This window comes from Ambystoma mexicanum, chromosome 1p (assembly GCF_040938575.1).
Source record: "Ambystoma mexicanum isolate Mex_15411 chromosome 1p, UKY_AmexF1_1, whole genome shotgun sequence".
NCBI lineage: Eukaryota > Metazoa > Chordata > Amphibia > Caudata > Ambystomatidae > Ambystoma > Ambystoma mexicanum.
In genome coordinates this window covers 965675001-965691948 of record NC_090921.1, presented here as the reverse complement: position 1 = coordinate 965691948, position 16948 = coordinate 965675001, and the positions used below count along the sequence as shown (strand labels likewise).

At 52.4% G+C, this 16948-nt stretch overlaps 1 protein-coding gene across 6 annotated transcripts in view; it reads left to right on the top strand.

Moving 5' to 3' along the window:
- Positions 1–16948, top strand: part of SMPD3 (sphingomyelin phosphodiesterase 3) — a 1269436-nt gene that overhangs the window by 840312 nt on the left and 412176 nt on the right. The gene's annotated exons all lie outside the window — the stretch shown is intronic.

The following is a 16948-nucleotide window of genomic DNA, read 5'->3' as shown; positions in this document are numbered from 1 at the left end:
CTGGGGGCTAGAATTGGGGTAAGATGGCAGAGGGCTGTGCATGAAGAAAGGGCATCGACAGCAAGTGGCACATCAGGTGGTATAGACTTCCAGCAGAGGAGTGGAAACGGGGTTTCTCCCACCATCCTCTTCCCGCTGCCAGAGATTTTTGTTGCAACATCCTAAATTCTAAAACGAAACTTTTTTTCCCCTGCAACGAATATTATGTGTTATTTGCTAAGACTGTACATTTTGCTGAGTTGACTTTCTTAGATTTCTTTGTACTGTACTCCCTGTAACGCTGAGGAACCCTCAGTGGTCGAAGTGTGTGAAAAGAAGTAGTAGAACTATGTTCCCTGCTGGCCTGCACCCACTCCCTACAATCCCCATCACCACGTCCCCTCCCACACATCATACACAACCCCCAAACACTTGCACCTGCTCTTTAAGGGAACGTTCAGTGCAGTGCACTGAAAGTGCAAGTTTCAATTTCTTCCTACACTTTTATTTTAAAACGAAACCATTCCGGAACGGTTTCTTTTTAGAATAAAAGTATAGGAGCTGTAAAAGGTCATTTAAAAAAGCAGAGGAGCACCGCTCCCGCCGCTCCCGCTCACTTCGACCACTGCTGCAAATAATTTTAGGGGGAAGCAGGTGGCCCTAATAATGGACCAGGCGCCCATTTCCCTAACCGGTCTCATCGGCTTCTAAGGGGTGTCTCTAGGAATCATTTCGGGGGGGGAGGGTTATGCTCAATGGGCACCCTCAAAAGCAGGGGAGCACTCACACCCTAAGGGCTGGGCTGTTGTCAAAAAGTACATCATATGTGTGCTTTGGTATGTATGTATAGATTTAGGATCTATGTGAAGCTGCACACAAAGGTAACTTTTCACTTTCACTTAGAGGAGGGCCGGGCGTTACATTACAACTGGAGCCCGAAGGCAATTCAGATGTACGGTCCGCGCTATAACAGTAGTGATGCGATATTATAGAGAGCCACAGTATACAGACGGGGCGTGTTTTCAATACCCCACACTACAGTGAATGTGCACTGTCAGGTTTAGCATGTGCGAATGCACGGGGATGATCAACTGTGGCCAAGTCATTTGCTCGGGATAAAGTGACAACACCAACGTCTGACTGAACTCGCCAGGTCTGCCTGCAGCCTGCATTGCAGTCGCTAGGTCCCGGCTTCTCCCCTCTCGCTTGTACACCCACACAAATACGGCCATCTATCTCTTTCGGGAGCTTTTCTGCACAGTGCCTTCCAAGTAGCGGTTTACAAATGGCACAATTGCGTGGGAGTTTAAAAGGCGCGGACTGTGTTTACTTACTATAAAACATGTTTTATGCAGAGAGGCACAGACACAAAGGTGTATTTACACCTATAAATTCCACCATGCGCAAGTTAAACATACGTGGATCTATAGTACAACAGGAAATATTATTCACAAAAACCACGACCAACAAACGCGTTCCCTGTGCATGTGCGTGTGTGTGCATGCGCGAAGAAAATGTACAAACGGTTCAGGGACGTCAATTCACCAAAATCCTTGGGGTAGCGGGAGAGGCAGCCCACGTTAAATGGCATCACGGGAAGTGACATTGTTTGTTTGTTTTATTTAATTATATAGCGCGCCAAACCCGAGGGTATCTAGGCGCATTTCTTGTATGTGAGACCGTTGGGCCAATGACATCACAGGAAGGAATGTCACGTGCCCCTTGGTCATGATTGCATTACAGAAAGTGACGTCACTAACGTTTTTTTAAACGGCAATAGGTGTGAGATGAATAAAATATCAAATATTTGACAATCCAAAAAAAAGACTATTTGATGACATATTAGGTAGTTTGGTGCATCAATATACCATGAGTGGTATCATGGTATGGCGAAGGCTCACAGAGCAGGCGAGCTAGCTTTGTATACCAGCCAACCAACACAGAAAAGGCGTTGTAGAATAATGGTATATACAGTCCCACATGCCCAGACACTCCCACAGCATGCCAAGGTAGTGCCACACTATGCCAAATACAGCCAGAATATGCAAATCACAGCCTCAATGCTGTGCTATTATGCTAGGTAAAGCATATGGGCCTTACTATGAGTCCGGCGGTAGCCGTGCTGGTAAAAACGGCACGGCTGCCACAGGAGTCATTTTTTTCCGGCGCCCGGGAATGGGGTCGGTCCCGTTAATTGGACTCAATGGAAATGGAGAGGTCGGATGCACCGGCGGAATGGCGCCGGTGCATCCGACCTCTCCGGTCTGCGAGAGGGTGCCGTTCCGCCCACCAGGTCAGACCTGGCGTAGCGGAAAGGCACCCGCCCACGGAACTCGTAGTTTGCTGGTCCGGAAACAACAGTACAGGGAAGCTTACCGGTACCGTTGTTTCCGGACAGGCAACCTCGCAATGACCCCCAATGTGTCTGGTCTAGTCCCCATATAGACGGCACTTCCTGAAAGGCCCAGGTGTTGCTGTCATACTCCACGTGCTGCTTTATTTGCCAAGGGGCAGCATTGTGTCAATGGGCATGGCCTAGCCCAGCAGCAGTGGCAGATGTGCGATAAAAGGCAGAAATGCCAAGAAAGGCAAGAGTGTGCAGATGGGGAATGTGATGGGGGTTGGGGGGGGGTTGTGGATTGCCATATATTGCAGGCTCTTGGGTATGGCAATGGCATATTCAGCAGTAAATTGTTGAGCTTGTCTTTTTTTATATTGAAAACTGAGCACAATTCCTTCTAGGTAATCTCAGTTGGAGCAGTTAAAGGAAATGGGGGCCTTTGAGGTGGTGTGTTTTATCCCGGATCAGAATTTGGGAAACTGGAGAAGCTAGTATTTCTACATAGTTATCTCATTTTCGCAGTCTCTAATTTTGCCATTATATCTCATGCGCACATACAATTGTGTCTGTGGTGTTGTTTTTTATGAACATAACCTTTTGTCTGTGCCCAATGCAGGTAATCTTCCAAGCACCAAACTGTATGTTAGACCACCCTGACAATGTGAAAAAATGTTTTGCGGACGTGTTGTGTGAAACTAGCCTGGTGTATTCTCCTGTTCTCCAGCATGGGGTCTGGCATGGATTCACATGCTCATGAATATTCCCCGTCGTCAGGCTGGGAATCCTCGGTAAAGAAAAAACCAGTATCAGTTTCGTTTCTGATCTGTCTTTCGTAGTAATAACCAATCACTGGTCTCTGCGTCATACTGACCACAGCCAATGACTGCCCTCTACCTAAGCACCGCCTCTGGCAGCCATCTTCAGATTTTTACCGCACGTTCATGTGTTGGGATCCTCGTGCTATTGCTCTCGAGCGTTAGTGCTATTTTTTCGCGCTTTTTCACAAAAACTTCGATTCTTTCGGTCAAAAGAGCCTCAAGCTCCACCGATACTACATCCGATCAACGGGGACCCGTGTCGGATTCATCTGTGCCCCTCAAGGGTGAAGATTTCGTCGAGCTACGCTTCGGAGGACTCCAGAAGCTTCTCAGGCCCGATCTCGGAGATGGCCCAGGAGAAGGGAAGCTCGACGCCCGGAAAGCTGTTCAGGGCCTGCCCTGGATGCCAGCTGCAGAACGTCTTCAAGGAGGACGAACACTCTTTCTGCCTTTACTGCCTTCATGGGGACAAGACGCACGTGGAGAAGGACTGTGCGTTTTGCGGCAACATGTCGGAACGGACCATGAAGGACCGCCATCAACGTCTCGCCAGCTGGCTGGAGGGTAAGAGCCCGTCTGGCGAGAAGAAGAAGAAATCTGAGCGGTCTTCTAAGACCTTTGAGGGCGCCCCGGCGACGGGGGCCCAACATAAGGCCAAGCACCGCGAGTCCGCTGGCACCGGGAGCGCCGAACGGTCGGGCTCTACGGGCGCCAGGCAGGGCGCACCCTCCCCGGCACCATCAACCACGAGCCAACGCTCTGGGTCGGGTAAGAGGAAGGCCGAGCACCCGGCGAAGCTCCTGGAGAGATCCCGGTCGAGCTCTAAGGCAGAGGAGGAGCGTGGCAGTGCCCCCTCCCTCAAGGATAAGGCGGTGAGCGCACCTAAGGTGGTGAAGGCCTTGATCCATTCGACCAAGCCCTCTATCGAAACGGTCGCGGCGGCCCTGGCCCAGCCTGTGGAGGCTGCACCAGTGGTGGCGGCCTCGGGGCCCAGAATCTCCCTGCCTCCTCGGAGGGAGTCTTCTTTCGTGCCCATCGATAGGACCCCCGTGAAACCCTCCGTGGGGAAGAAGGGGGGGCAGGGCGTCGTCGTAGATTCGGCCTCAACCTCAGAAGAGGAACTGATCGAGGTCTTAAGCCACGGCCTAGGCGTGGAACAAGACCAGCCCGTCGGAATGGGCCCCGACGCAGGTGACGACGACGACATCGTCGAGGATACCGACGGGGCCCCTGCTCGCCCGTCGGATTCCCCTCTGCCAGCGCCGCAAGACAACTCAGCGGCCATTTTGTTGGCTATACAGTCCTTATGCTCCGAGATAAGGACGAGACTACCGTTACCGACGGAGGAACCTCTCCCGTCGGGGGATCCAGAACCGGGACCTTCTGGTGTTCCCCCTACCAAGAAAAGAAGGATTCATCCACCGCCTCCTTTTCAACCGTCGCGCCCCGTCCAGCCCTCCTCCCCGTCCACCCGAGGGGATGATACGGGGACTGACACGGCGGCGACGGGTACGGACGAGGAGGCATACGACGAGGATTTTCCGTCGTCGCCTCCCACCAGGGCTTCTCCGCCCGACGAGATTGGATCGTTCCACTCAATGATCGCCAGGGCATCCGAGCTTTTCCAACTCTGCCCTGAGGAGAAGAAAAAGGAAGGCTTCCTTTACCAACGGCGCGAGACCAAGAGGAAGACGGTCCTCGCAGTGCCTCTGTTGGACGACATTTGGGATGAGGGCCTTTCCCTCCTCAAGAACCCTTCCACGACGCCAGCGAGAAGAGACCGGTACGAGAAAAAGTACCGGGTCCCGGACTCGGCCCCCCTATGCCTCCGGGCGCAGCCTACCCCGGACTCCGTCGTCTCCGCGGCAGCCAGGAAGAAAGCGGGGGGGGGTGCGGCCTCCACGTCGACTTCCCCGCCGGACGGCGAGGGAAAGAAATTGGATACCATGGGACGCAAAGTCATCTCGTCGGCGGCGACGACGATTAAAGCGGCCAACGCCTTGGCTATCGTGGCCCGCTACGACAGGGAACTCTGGTTCAAGATGGCTCCCCTGCTGGATTTTCTGCCGGACGACAAGAGGGCGGAGGCCCTTGAGATCCTGCAGGAAGGTGAGGTGGCCTCGGACCACGCCATCACCGTGGCGACGGACATCGCCGACACTGGGTTCCGCCAGATGGGCAACGGCGTTTGCCTTCGACGTCGCGGATGGCTCAAGGCTACGGACTTTCGGCAGGACGTCCAGACCAGGGTCCTGGACATGCCCTTCGACGGGAACAACCTGTTTGGGAAGACAGTGGACGACTCCCTTCAGGCCATCAAGGCGGATACTGAGACGGCCCGGGCCCTTGGAGTACTGCAGCAACGGCGGACGCCCTTTCGGAGCGGCGGAGGCAAGGGCGCCTCCAAAGGTTCCGGCGGCGGTTTCGCTTCCTACCGTCAAGCGGCCCGCTCGTCGTCGCAAGAGGCCTACAGAGGACGAGGCAAGTCTGGCGGACCCCGCCGTCGTCGCCAAGGAGGCCAAGGCGGCAAGGCCGCGTCCAAGCAGGATTGAACCGGCCGTGGGGTCGGGCCCCCACCGAAGCACCCCGGTGGGAGGCCGGCTGGCGGGCTTCGTCAGCGTGTGGGAGTCCATCTCCACCGACCGTTGGGTGCTGGACGCCCTGGCCCGGGGCCACGCGCTCGAGTTTCAAAGAAGGTGCCCGCGCGTCCCCCCCGTGGCCAGGAAAGAACTTCACGTCCCTCAACTTCTCCTGGAGGTAAAGGCGATGCTCAGAAAGGGCGCCATCGAACTCGTCCCAAAGAGGCTTCGGGGCTCCGGAGTCTACTCGCGTTACTTCCTCGTGAAGAAGAAGACGGGAGGATGGCGCCCCATCCTGGACCTGCGACGCCTGAACAAGTTCATCAAGGCGCAGAAGTTCCGGATGGTCACCCTCCAGCACGTCCTGGGTCAGCTGGAGGAAGGAGACTTCCTATCGTCGTTGGATTTGGAGGATGCCTACTTCCACATTCCCATCCTAAAGGGGCACCGAAAATTCCTCAGATTCGTGGCCCAAGGGCGTCATTACCAGTTCAAAGCCCTTCCCTTCGGACTGCGGTCGGCACCCAGGGTTTTCACCAAGTGCCTCGCACCGGTGGCGGCGCAGCTGCGCCGCGAGGGGATTCACGTCTACCCCTACCTGGACGACTGGCTCATCCGCGCCAAGACGAGGGAGCTTGCCGTGGTCCACACGGCAAGGACCGTCCAACTCCTCACGGACCTGGGATTCTCCGTGAACTACGCCAAATCCCACCTGGTGCCCGCGCAAGTCGCACTGTTTCTGGGAGCGAGGCTCGACACAGTGTCCCTTCTGGCCTCCCCGTCGGAGGAGAGGACCAGGACCATCTTGGGCAAGGTGCAACGGATGTTGGTGGCCGACGCGGCCAAGGTGAGGTCCATCAAGTCCCTCCTCGGGATGATGTCTTCCTGCATCTACCTCATTCCCATGTGCAGGCTCCGGATGCGCCGTTGCAAGAGTTCCTGGATGCGCGCTGGATCCAGACGACGGGCAGCTTCGAGGAAAGGATCAAGCTCGACGAGAGTTTCCGACGAGCGATACGGTGGTGGGGCACCCGCGCGCATCTGACGGCGGGCATGGACTTCCAGACCCCAGCCCACCAGGTGACTGTGACCACGGATGCCTCCCTAGAAGGGTGGGGAGCGCACACCGAAAATCTGCACGCAAGGGGACTCTGGCTCCCGACGGAGAAGTCCCTGCATATCAACGTCCTGGAGCTCCGTGCAGTGTTTTGGGCCCTCAGGTCCTTCCTTCCGTCCCTCAAGGGCAAGGTGGTGAGGATCTTCACCGACAACACCACCACCATGTTTTACATCAGGAAACAGGGCGGAACCAGGTCCCCAGCGCTGTCCAAGGAGGCGCAGGACCTGTGGCATTGGGCCGTCGCCCAAGGGATTCTTCTGGTGCCGTTTCATCTGGCAGGGATAAAAAACACCATCGCCGACTCACTCAGCAGGGAGCTGCGCTCGTGCCACGAGTGGGAACTACGGCAGGATCTGGTGGATCGCCTCTTCCGACGGTGGGGCACACCCCAGATCGACCTGTTCGCGACGGCGACGAACACCAAGTGCCGGAGGTTCGCCAGCAGGTTTCCCCAGACGAGGAGCATGGGCGATGCTTTCTCGTTCCCCTGGGAGGGCCTGTTCCTCTACGCGTTCCCTCCCTTGCCTCTGCTAATCCGGCTCGTCAACCAGCTCAAGAGGTCACGGTGCAGGATGATCCTCGTCGCACCTGCGTGGCCGAGGCAGATATGGTTCCCGGACCTTCTGGACTTGTCGGCGTCCCCGCCAATCAAGCTGCCGGCGGACGCGGATCTACTCTCCAGGGAAGGAGGCGCCATCCTCCACCACGACCCGAAGTCGCTGAACTTGCAGGCCTGGCTCCTGCAGCGCTAGAGTTTGGAGGATACGACATACCGGCCGATTGCAGAGAGGTTCTTGCAAAGGCCAGGGCGTCCTCGACTCTTAAATGCTACGGACACAAATGGAAGAGGTTCTCTGTCTGGTGCCACGCACAGAAGATTAACCCTCTACGGATTACGGCTCCCCAAGTGCTGCCGTACCTGCTGACGCTGGCCAAAGCTGGTCTGGCACACGCGTCCATCAAGATTCATCTTGCTGCGATCTCCCGATACACCAGAACCACGGGCCGGACGTCCTTGTGGTCTCATCGTCTGGTGAAAGAGTTCATGAAGGGACTGTTCAGATCGTTCCCGCCGGTGAAGGCTCCGGCCCCGGCGTGGGAGCTCAACGTGGTGCTGACCAAACTCATGGGACCTCCGTTCGAGCCTCTGCACTCGGCCCCGTTGAAGTTTCTATCGTGGAAAACAGCTTTTCTCGTGGCCATCACCTCCGCACGACGAGTGGGAGAGATCCAGGCCCTTTCCTGCAAGGCCCCGTACTTGACTTTCCACGACACGAGGGTAGTGCTCAGGACGCACCCCTCCTTCATGCCCAAGGTACCGTCGGACTTTCATCTCAACGAACCCTTGGTGTTGCCTGTGTTCTTCCCGTCGCCTTCGTCGCCGGCTGAGAGGACTTTGCACTCGCTGGATGTAGCTAGAGCGCTGAAGTTCTACGTGGACCGCACGAAAGGTTTTCGGAAGACGTCACAACTCTTTGTGAACTTTGGACCTGTCAATCAGGGGAAGGCTCTCTCGAAGGCTTCCATCTCCAGATGGCTCTCCGGCTGTATCATGTACTGTCACCGGTTGGCAAACCGACCGCTGCCTGGCCGTCCGAGAGCCCATTCCACCAGAGCGATCGCAGCTACCACGGCGTTCCTATCTGGTGTGCCCCTGCTGGACATATGCAGGGCTGCTACGTGGAGGTCGACGCACACCTTCACGAAATTCTACTGCGTCGACCGGGATTCCAGGGAGGAGTCCAGGGTCGGCCAAGCAGTGCTGCGCAACCTGTTCGCCTGAGGTGAGCCTGGTGAGGAGGTAAGATGCTTAATGTTGAGTTGATGTGATGCTTAATGTTGAGCCTTTGCCACCTCCCGTGGTTGTGCATGTGTGTACTGCTATGTATTCTTTATTCATGAGCATGTGAATCCATGCCAGACCCCATGCTGGAGAAGGAACAAGTTACTTACCTGTAACTGTTGTTCTCCAGCATGGGTCTGGCATGGATTCACATGCGAACCCTCCCGCCTACCCCTCTGCGGCTCTTCACTTGGTCATACTGCCACTTCACGTGCTTCCAAATCTGAAGATGGCTGCCAGAGGCGGTGCTTAGGTAGAGGGCAGTCATTGGCTGTGGTCAGTATGACGCAGAGACCAGTGATTGGTTATTACTACGAAAGACAGATCAGAAACGAAACTGATACTGGTTTTTTCTTTACCGAGGATTCCCAGCCTGACGACGGGGAATATTCATGAGCATGTGAATCCATGCCAGACCCATGCTGGAGAACAACAGTTACAGGTAAGTAACTTGTTCCATGTCTATATCCTGCGTATTACCATTGTGTAGCCCTGTACATTCCATTTCTAAGTGTTTTCCAATGTAATAATAGCACTGGATTATCCAGAGTGTATCAAGACTGAAAGGATGAAAGGCTGACTGAGCCCTATTGGGGTTCAAAACATGACTAGCATCAAGATGAACAGGTCACAGCGACAAAGCCTTAACTCGCTGAGCCATCTCTGCCCCTTTCTACACACTTGTAAAGGGGGTCATTTGTGGAAAGTACGAAATAATTACGTTTGCAACAAAGTATCACACAATATATGAGCAGACACACTTAAGCAAACTGGAAACACATGAATATATTAATTGTCATTAAGATACATTGTCAGGTGCAATTGTGCAGAATGTGTTCCTTTTGTCAGTGGATTCTGTTCACACTTCTGGATGTGTTGCTTGTCGTGGTGGCACCCACTTTTTTATATAAGAAAGTCATTTTGAAACAAATGAATGGGACAGCACACACTTAAAGAGTGTTCAAATAAAAGCGGTGTATTTCAGAGCAAGACGTGTTTCATAGAGCAACACTGCTGTCCTCATTCTCTTTCTTCACTAAGTGCTTGGGCCTTCAGACACAGGCACTGCTTCGGTGATCAGCGGCAGCAGACTCCTTGCTAGCGATAGCAAGGAGAGTGCCAGTGGCAGCACGTGCTACCCCTGGCGACCCCCCATTTACATCCATGCACTCAGGATTGAAGTTCAAACAAATAACTTTCCCATCCACGTCCACGCCTTCCCATGCAAAACACATCTTCCTGGGAACTCTTTCATCTAGTATTATCAAGCAGTAACATCAAACATTTTGCTCGAAGTCCCTGCCCGTGTTATTTCAAAGCGCTCTTCTTTTCGTTGATGGCTTAATTGGAGGCATAAATGATGTGTTAGTGGTGTAATAAGTTTCTTAACCAAGTGTGCCTACAGCCACTTCATTTATAAGCAGTGTGCATGTCCTTCGCTGAAGTCCTATTAAAAACAAGCATTGGAAAAGCCAACACGTTTGGCTTATGTACTATTAGATAGGCATTTGCAAGGCACAGCTCTTATGTGCCCAGGTGTTGCACCATTTTGCAGCTGCTAGCATTGATGGCCAGTTAGGACCACTACGGAAGTGCCTTCCAAATATCTATCCCATGCCTACACAAAAGCCGAAACTGTTGCCATTGACAATGCTTGTTCCTCCTGGGTGCAGTTACTTTCCCCGTCACTGTTCCACTGTCGCCACTTCCTATGTGCACTGTGTCTGTTTGACAGCAGCTGATGCACTAACTGCGCTAATTACACATTCACCAACCTCTTCATTGGTCTATCTTTGCCCTTCCTGGCACACCCATTGGAATATCCTGTATTTCAAAAATGGTAGGAACACACAAATGCAAAGTGTACGCCTTTGTTTGTGCTCTAGGCTTCCCCTTTGGAATGTCCCCTGTTGTCAATTGGATGTCGCGTATATGCCCAGAAATTATGAATTTCTCCCGGTTAACTCTTAGCCTCGGGAAGAGCTTTGTGAATTTCTCCCTTAGTCTGGATGAGAGGCGGTTCTTTTTCTGCTCACTCTCTACAGCTAATGGAGAAGACACAACATGCATCCATTAATATCCCATACACATTGGGCGGTGCCTTGGGCGGTTCTTTCGCTTTGCTTTTAAGGATTAGTCTCCACTTTCTCATTTCAGCAAAAATAATAAGCCAGCAAACTTCCATGTGTGACCTAGCATGCTCTCGAGACTCTCATGCATCTAACATTACATGGTGTAATAACTCACAATACTACAGATTTGCCTGGGTAACACACCCTAAATATTACAACCCTTTAGGATATAGCCGCCACCTCCCGTTTGCAGAACAGCCCACCTAAAAGGACAGACATTCACCCGTGCTGTCACAAAATTCTCCTCCCCCACCCGCAGCTTCCTTCTCTTCCTTTGCAACATCGATGTCCTGATTTCCCATCCTCTTATCTTCCCCTCTTTCATGTTTTTCCCGCCAGCAGACTAACCACTGCATAACCCTGGCAGGGGCACAGTGCACCACTCAATGGACAAGCCTATTCACGCTGACATCTGCCGCCTTCTTGAGGAACTAGACCTCCATGTCCTTGGTTCATGGTCAGCTCTGTCACAAGCTTTGACGCGCTCCTACCTGATGGCTACGAGATGCTCTCTGTGCCCAGGCCCAACCGCTCCAGAGGGGGTGTAGCCCTGATATTCCCCAAGTGGATTCCTGCTTCTGTCATTCCTACGCAGGCCTACTCCTCTTTTGAATGCCTCGTCTGCAGGCTCTCTCTCTCCCCTAGCCATTCCCTTACTGTGGCTACTATCTATCGGCCACCTGGTCAGATCTCCTCCTTCCTCTCTGAGTGGGCGGACCTCCTCCCTTCACTCCTGGTCTCGAACACTCAACTCCTCCTTCTTGGAGACTTCAACATCCACCTGGATGCCTCCTGTCCTCCCTCTGGACTCTTTCGTGACCTCTGTGACTCTCTCTCACTCTCTATCATCCCCTCTGGCCTGACTCACTCTGCATGGCACACTTTGGATGTTCTGATCTCCTCAGACCTTCCCCTTTCTGCTCCGCTCACCACTCCTCTCTCCTGGAGTGATCACTTTCTCGTTTCCTCCGATCTCATCCTCTCTACCCTTCAGGCCAAGCCACTTCCATCACTGCCACCCACCTTTTCTGTCATCCGACCCATGAAGCGTATGTCAGTTGAGACTTTAGCTGCCACTTTCACACACTCCCCCCCCCCCTTTGGCGGACTCTCACCCTGACACAGCCCTTTCCCTGCTCCACTCTGCTATATCTGATACTCTTGATATTCTTGCCCCTGTCATGAGAATTCACCTGAAGCCCAAAGCTAAGTGCAACTCCTGGTACGACTCAGACCTCATCACCCTTAAATCCAAGAGCAGGGTGGCTGAGAGGAAATGGCAGGCTTCATGTACATCCTCTGACAAACTGGCCTGCCGCCTGCTCCAAAGGCAATACCGCCTCTCTGTCCTCACTAAGAAGAGAGCTCTTATCCAAGTCCGCGTCTCTGCGGCATCCAACAACTCAGCTGAACTCTTTAAAATCTGCAAGGGACTGGCCAATCGTTCCGCAGTCTCTACCTCTCCTGTCCCTTCCCAGGCCCTCTGTACGGCACTGGCTTCTTACCTCATTTCTAAAACTCAGGACAGCCTGTCCTCACTCTCCTTCCTCCTTCTCTGCCTTTCCCCTGTTGTCCGTAGACAAGGTTTCTAGACAAGTCTGATCTATGAAAGTCTCATCAAAACAGGTTCACCCCTTTTCCTCTAAAACCATCAAGGACCACATCGACTCCCTGGCTCCTGCCCTGGCCGAATTCTGCAACCACTCCTTCGCCACTGGAGTCTTCCCATCCCCCCTGAAGCATTCCCTTGTACACCCTCTTCTTAAGAAGCCCCCTGTCGATCCCTCCTGCCCGGCTAACTATCGCCCAATCTCCATCACCCCCTTCCTGGGCAAACTCCTAGAAAAACTGGCCATCTCCCAGCTTAATCTCCACACTAAATCTGTTGGTTGTCTTCATGCCAGAAGCATGGAAACTGCTCTCCTGAACATCTGTGAAGACCTGCTCTCCAACCTTGATTCTAACACCCCCTTTGTCCTCATCTTGCTTGATCTCTCTTCTGCCTTTGACACGGTCAACCATGCCATCCTGCTCAAATTTCTCTGTGATAACCTGAGTATCACCGGTCAGGCCCTGGCGTGGCTAACTTCTTTCCTCTCTGACCGACCCTCCCAGGTCCAACTTAGATCCTTCCTCTCCGCTATCATTTTCTCTACCTGTGGTGTCCCCCGGGGTCTATCCTGTCTCCCTGGCTGTTCAACCTATACCTGGCACTTCTTGCCCACTGTATTGCAGCTCTCTGCCCCAACTTTCAGTGCTATGCGGATGACACTCAACTCATTTTCAGGGTACCTACAGCCACCTCTTCTCCATCTCTCATCTCTGACTGTCTCTCTGCTATCCAGGAGAAGTGTGCTGCCAATGACCTCTGCCTTAAAGCCTGTAAGACTGAGATTCTCCTCATCGGCACACCCGCTACCTCCTTTCATGTCGCTTTCTGGCCGGCCGCTCTTGGCCCACCTCCTGCTCCTACCTGTGAGGCTAAAAACCTTGGGGTCATCTTCGACTCCACACTCTCCTTCTCTACTCCCATCTCAGATGTCTCTAAGAAGTCACACTACCAGCCGTACCTCCTCAGAGGTATTCTACCTTTCCTCTCCTTCCCCCAGAAGCTCACTGTCTCCAGAGCTCTGGTTCTCTCTAGGCTGGACTACTGCAACAGCCTCTTTCTAAATCTGCCTGCCTCTACTCTCCGCCCACTGCAACTCATCCAGAACAGGACTGCGAGACTTGTCTTTGGCCTCAAGCCCAGGGATCGTATCTTTCCAGGACTGAAATCTCTGCACTGGCTCCCAGTGGCTGCGAGGTTCAAGTTCAAAACACTCTGCATTGTCCACACGGCCTTATGGGGCCTGGGGCCTCAATACCTTCAACTCTCTCTTCCTAAATATCTTCCCTCTCAAGCTCTTCGCTCATCCGCCTCCAACTCCCTTAGGGTCAGTCGCTTCTCCAAGCAACGAGTGGGTGGTAGATCTCTTCCTTTGGTCTGGAGCAGCCTCCCTGCCTCCCTGAAAATGGAGGAGAACCATCTCTAGTTCCAGAAGCACCTCAAAACCTTTCTCTTTGCTTCTGCCTTTTCTCCTCCTCTCCCCTGCTGACCTACTGGCTGAAACTGAATCTGCACTGGTGACCTGGCCACCCTCTGTTCTCGGGCCCAGGTCCCTCCCCCGCCAGTTTACACACGACAGCACTGCCTGCCTGGCAACCCCCACACTTGGGAACTGTTTCTGAATCCCTACAGTCCCACTACCAGCTCTTGACACCTGGTGTCTGCACTTACCTTTGCACTTGCCACCTGTTGGCCGTTACTTTTACTTATTGTTATTATTCTATGCCCATGTACTGCACTGTCCCTTCCCCCCACACTTTCCCCCTTTCCCCATCCCATGCACTTGCATGATCTGAATGACGTCTGGCCTAGTAGGATCGTTGTCTGTCCTCCCTTGGTTCCCCCTCCCTTGCCTCATCGCGCCTTGAAACACTTGTGTATAGGCGCGTTATAAATGCCATATCATATCATATCATATACTGCTAAGGTGGTGATTTGGCGCAGTATAAAGGCATAATAGCATAACATAACAAACAACATTAGCAAAACAGTGGGGTGACTGAGGTCCTGCTGATCCAGTGTATGCACTGGATTTTGCTTGTAATGTGCCAGTTTGTGACTTCAGCTCACCTGCAGTTGTGGTCCTGTGTACAAAGCAGTTGTATGGATTAGCAGTGTACAAACAAGGAATACTCAGCACATTTGGCAGATCAAGATGACTGGTTGGGCACAAGGGGGTGCTGCAACAAGCATAGAAGGCACTAGCAAATCTTTTGAGCCCCTATACGTCTCCTTCTTTTTCCCAAATATATCTTTATTGGCATATAATAAAGAAAATGACATTAACTGATCAAGTAAGATCTCCATCAGCAATCATAAAGGTAGCACTACAGTGATACCCACGCAGAGACACATCCCAAACCCAACCCATGGTAAAGTGAAGTATTAACACAGAAATAGGGATCATCTCTGCATTTCACCCTCCTCAACACAAACTATGGGGGATGCAATCTTCATCAGTAAGCCCACCATGCTCCCTAAACAGTAGCGCATATCCCCTCCATAAATTAACATCCCTAATGTGAGGAATTCAGCCATCTGCACGGTGTGTGTGCGCTCAACTGGGCTTTTTTGAAATTTTAAAGGAAATTGAACGATGGCAGATAAACCTCCGGAAAAGGTGTGGGGCTAATCCACACACATTTTCCTATGCTCACCGCACAACATACACATAGACCTGTGTACTCTAGGTGGACACAGCCTGCAGGTGCAATCCCCCCATTTTAGTTGGGATATGATAGCCAGGAGTACACCATGTCATCTCAGAAGGGGGAGACCTAAACCACCCCCCCTGCCATGGTCAGCCTAATTAGCTAAGAAAGGCTCCATGGATCCACCCTGTCCTTTTGCTGAGCCCTATAGCTTTTGGCAGCATTCAAATACTGATCAGAGTTTAATTCAATTAGTCCCACATGGGGCCTGGCTGCAGAGGGTAACAAATGAGAAAAGAAACCCCAACACCCTTTCATATGCACTGTGTCAACCTGATGCCAGCTCCCGCCCTCAGTATCGATTGACAGTGAAATGTCATGTCTGGGACTGCGTGTTTACAGTAGTCATCCCTGCAGGGAAAACCCATTCAGAAGGTATGAGTTTGTGTATTGGCAGAGCCAGAAAGTCTGTTGTCACCGCAGCTTCAAGGTAGACCTTCCACTTTAATCAGGAAACAGAGAGAGCTCCATTAACCAGAGAGACCCTTTGATCCACAACAGACAGGAAGATGAGTGGGACTTAGTAGTACATGTTTTCATCCCTTTTCAGTTGCAAAGCACTTGCTTATGACCTCATGCATACAGAAGATAGCTGACGGGGACCAAGGATTGGTTAGTTAAGGTAGGCTTATTCTACACCGATCCCTTTGATCCATTTGGCATTAAAAGAGGGCTGAGCCCCTCTTTTGGCAGATCATCTGAAGACTATGCAATGAGTAGCTAGAATAACTCATCATTGGACCCTGGCTGAAGGTACAGTCTGTCTTACATCTTCTACCAGTAAAGGAAGGCCAGGACCTCCAAGAGTGAAGCAGGATCCCTCCTCGAAACATCTCCTAGGGAACAGAGGGAGATACTGAGTCCAGAAGACCCTCAAGTAGCTCAATAACTGGTTCTCAGCCAGCACACAGTGTTCCCTACTAGGCCCTGCAGGAAGATTCCTAGGTGGAAAGTCCCAGAAAGTCTCTCTCAACCAAACGAATGACAAGGCAGCTGTCTGCAACGCTGTCCTCAGCTTTGGGCCATCCGCCTTACACGACGACTCGAGCCCATTGAAGAAGCTAGGAGGAGTCCATCGACAAGCATCTACCTACGTCCGCCTTAAAGGACGTTTTCAAGCCAGTCGAATCCCTCGAGCTCCAACCGACTGCACCGCTGACTGTTGTTAGGCTGCAGTCGCTAAAGCCATCTGAGATGCCTCTACCAGTGCTTCAGAACCACTGACCAGCACAGAGACGATTCCTGACCCTGAGTATCTGTGTAGGCCATTCTGCAGCCGTCCGTCCAGTTCTGCTGCCAAACTCCAGGCCACCTGATACCCGCAGCTGTCTCCCATCTTGATCTCTGACGCAGTAGCTGCAAAATGCCCTGTCGAGCACCAAGAACTCCTACAGAACAAGGTATATTGAAGCTCTGTCCCCCCCCTAGTGACATTGAACGACCCATTGCCCCCTTTGTTTTCAAACCAAGTATCCTTGAACTATTGCGATTATTTACTATACCGACTACCGTCCTGTCAGTAACCAGAGTGCATCCCTTTTCCTTCTCCTGTTCCGTCCACGTTCCCAGAATTGGACAAGGTTTATAATTTGCTTGCGTTTCCAATCTGTTTGCATCCCTTCTGGTGTACTAGAAGTGTGGGACTGATTGATGTTTTAGAAACCGATATTTATCCCTGCACCACTGTTGACCCGGAAGTTTATTCATCACACCTGAGATGAACAGAACCCCACATTATCAGACTCCCCCTTAGCAGAACAGATTGGCTCCAACCAGTAAACCTCAATCTCCATTTCCATGCCTATCCTAGCTTGCA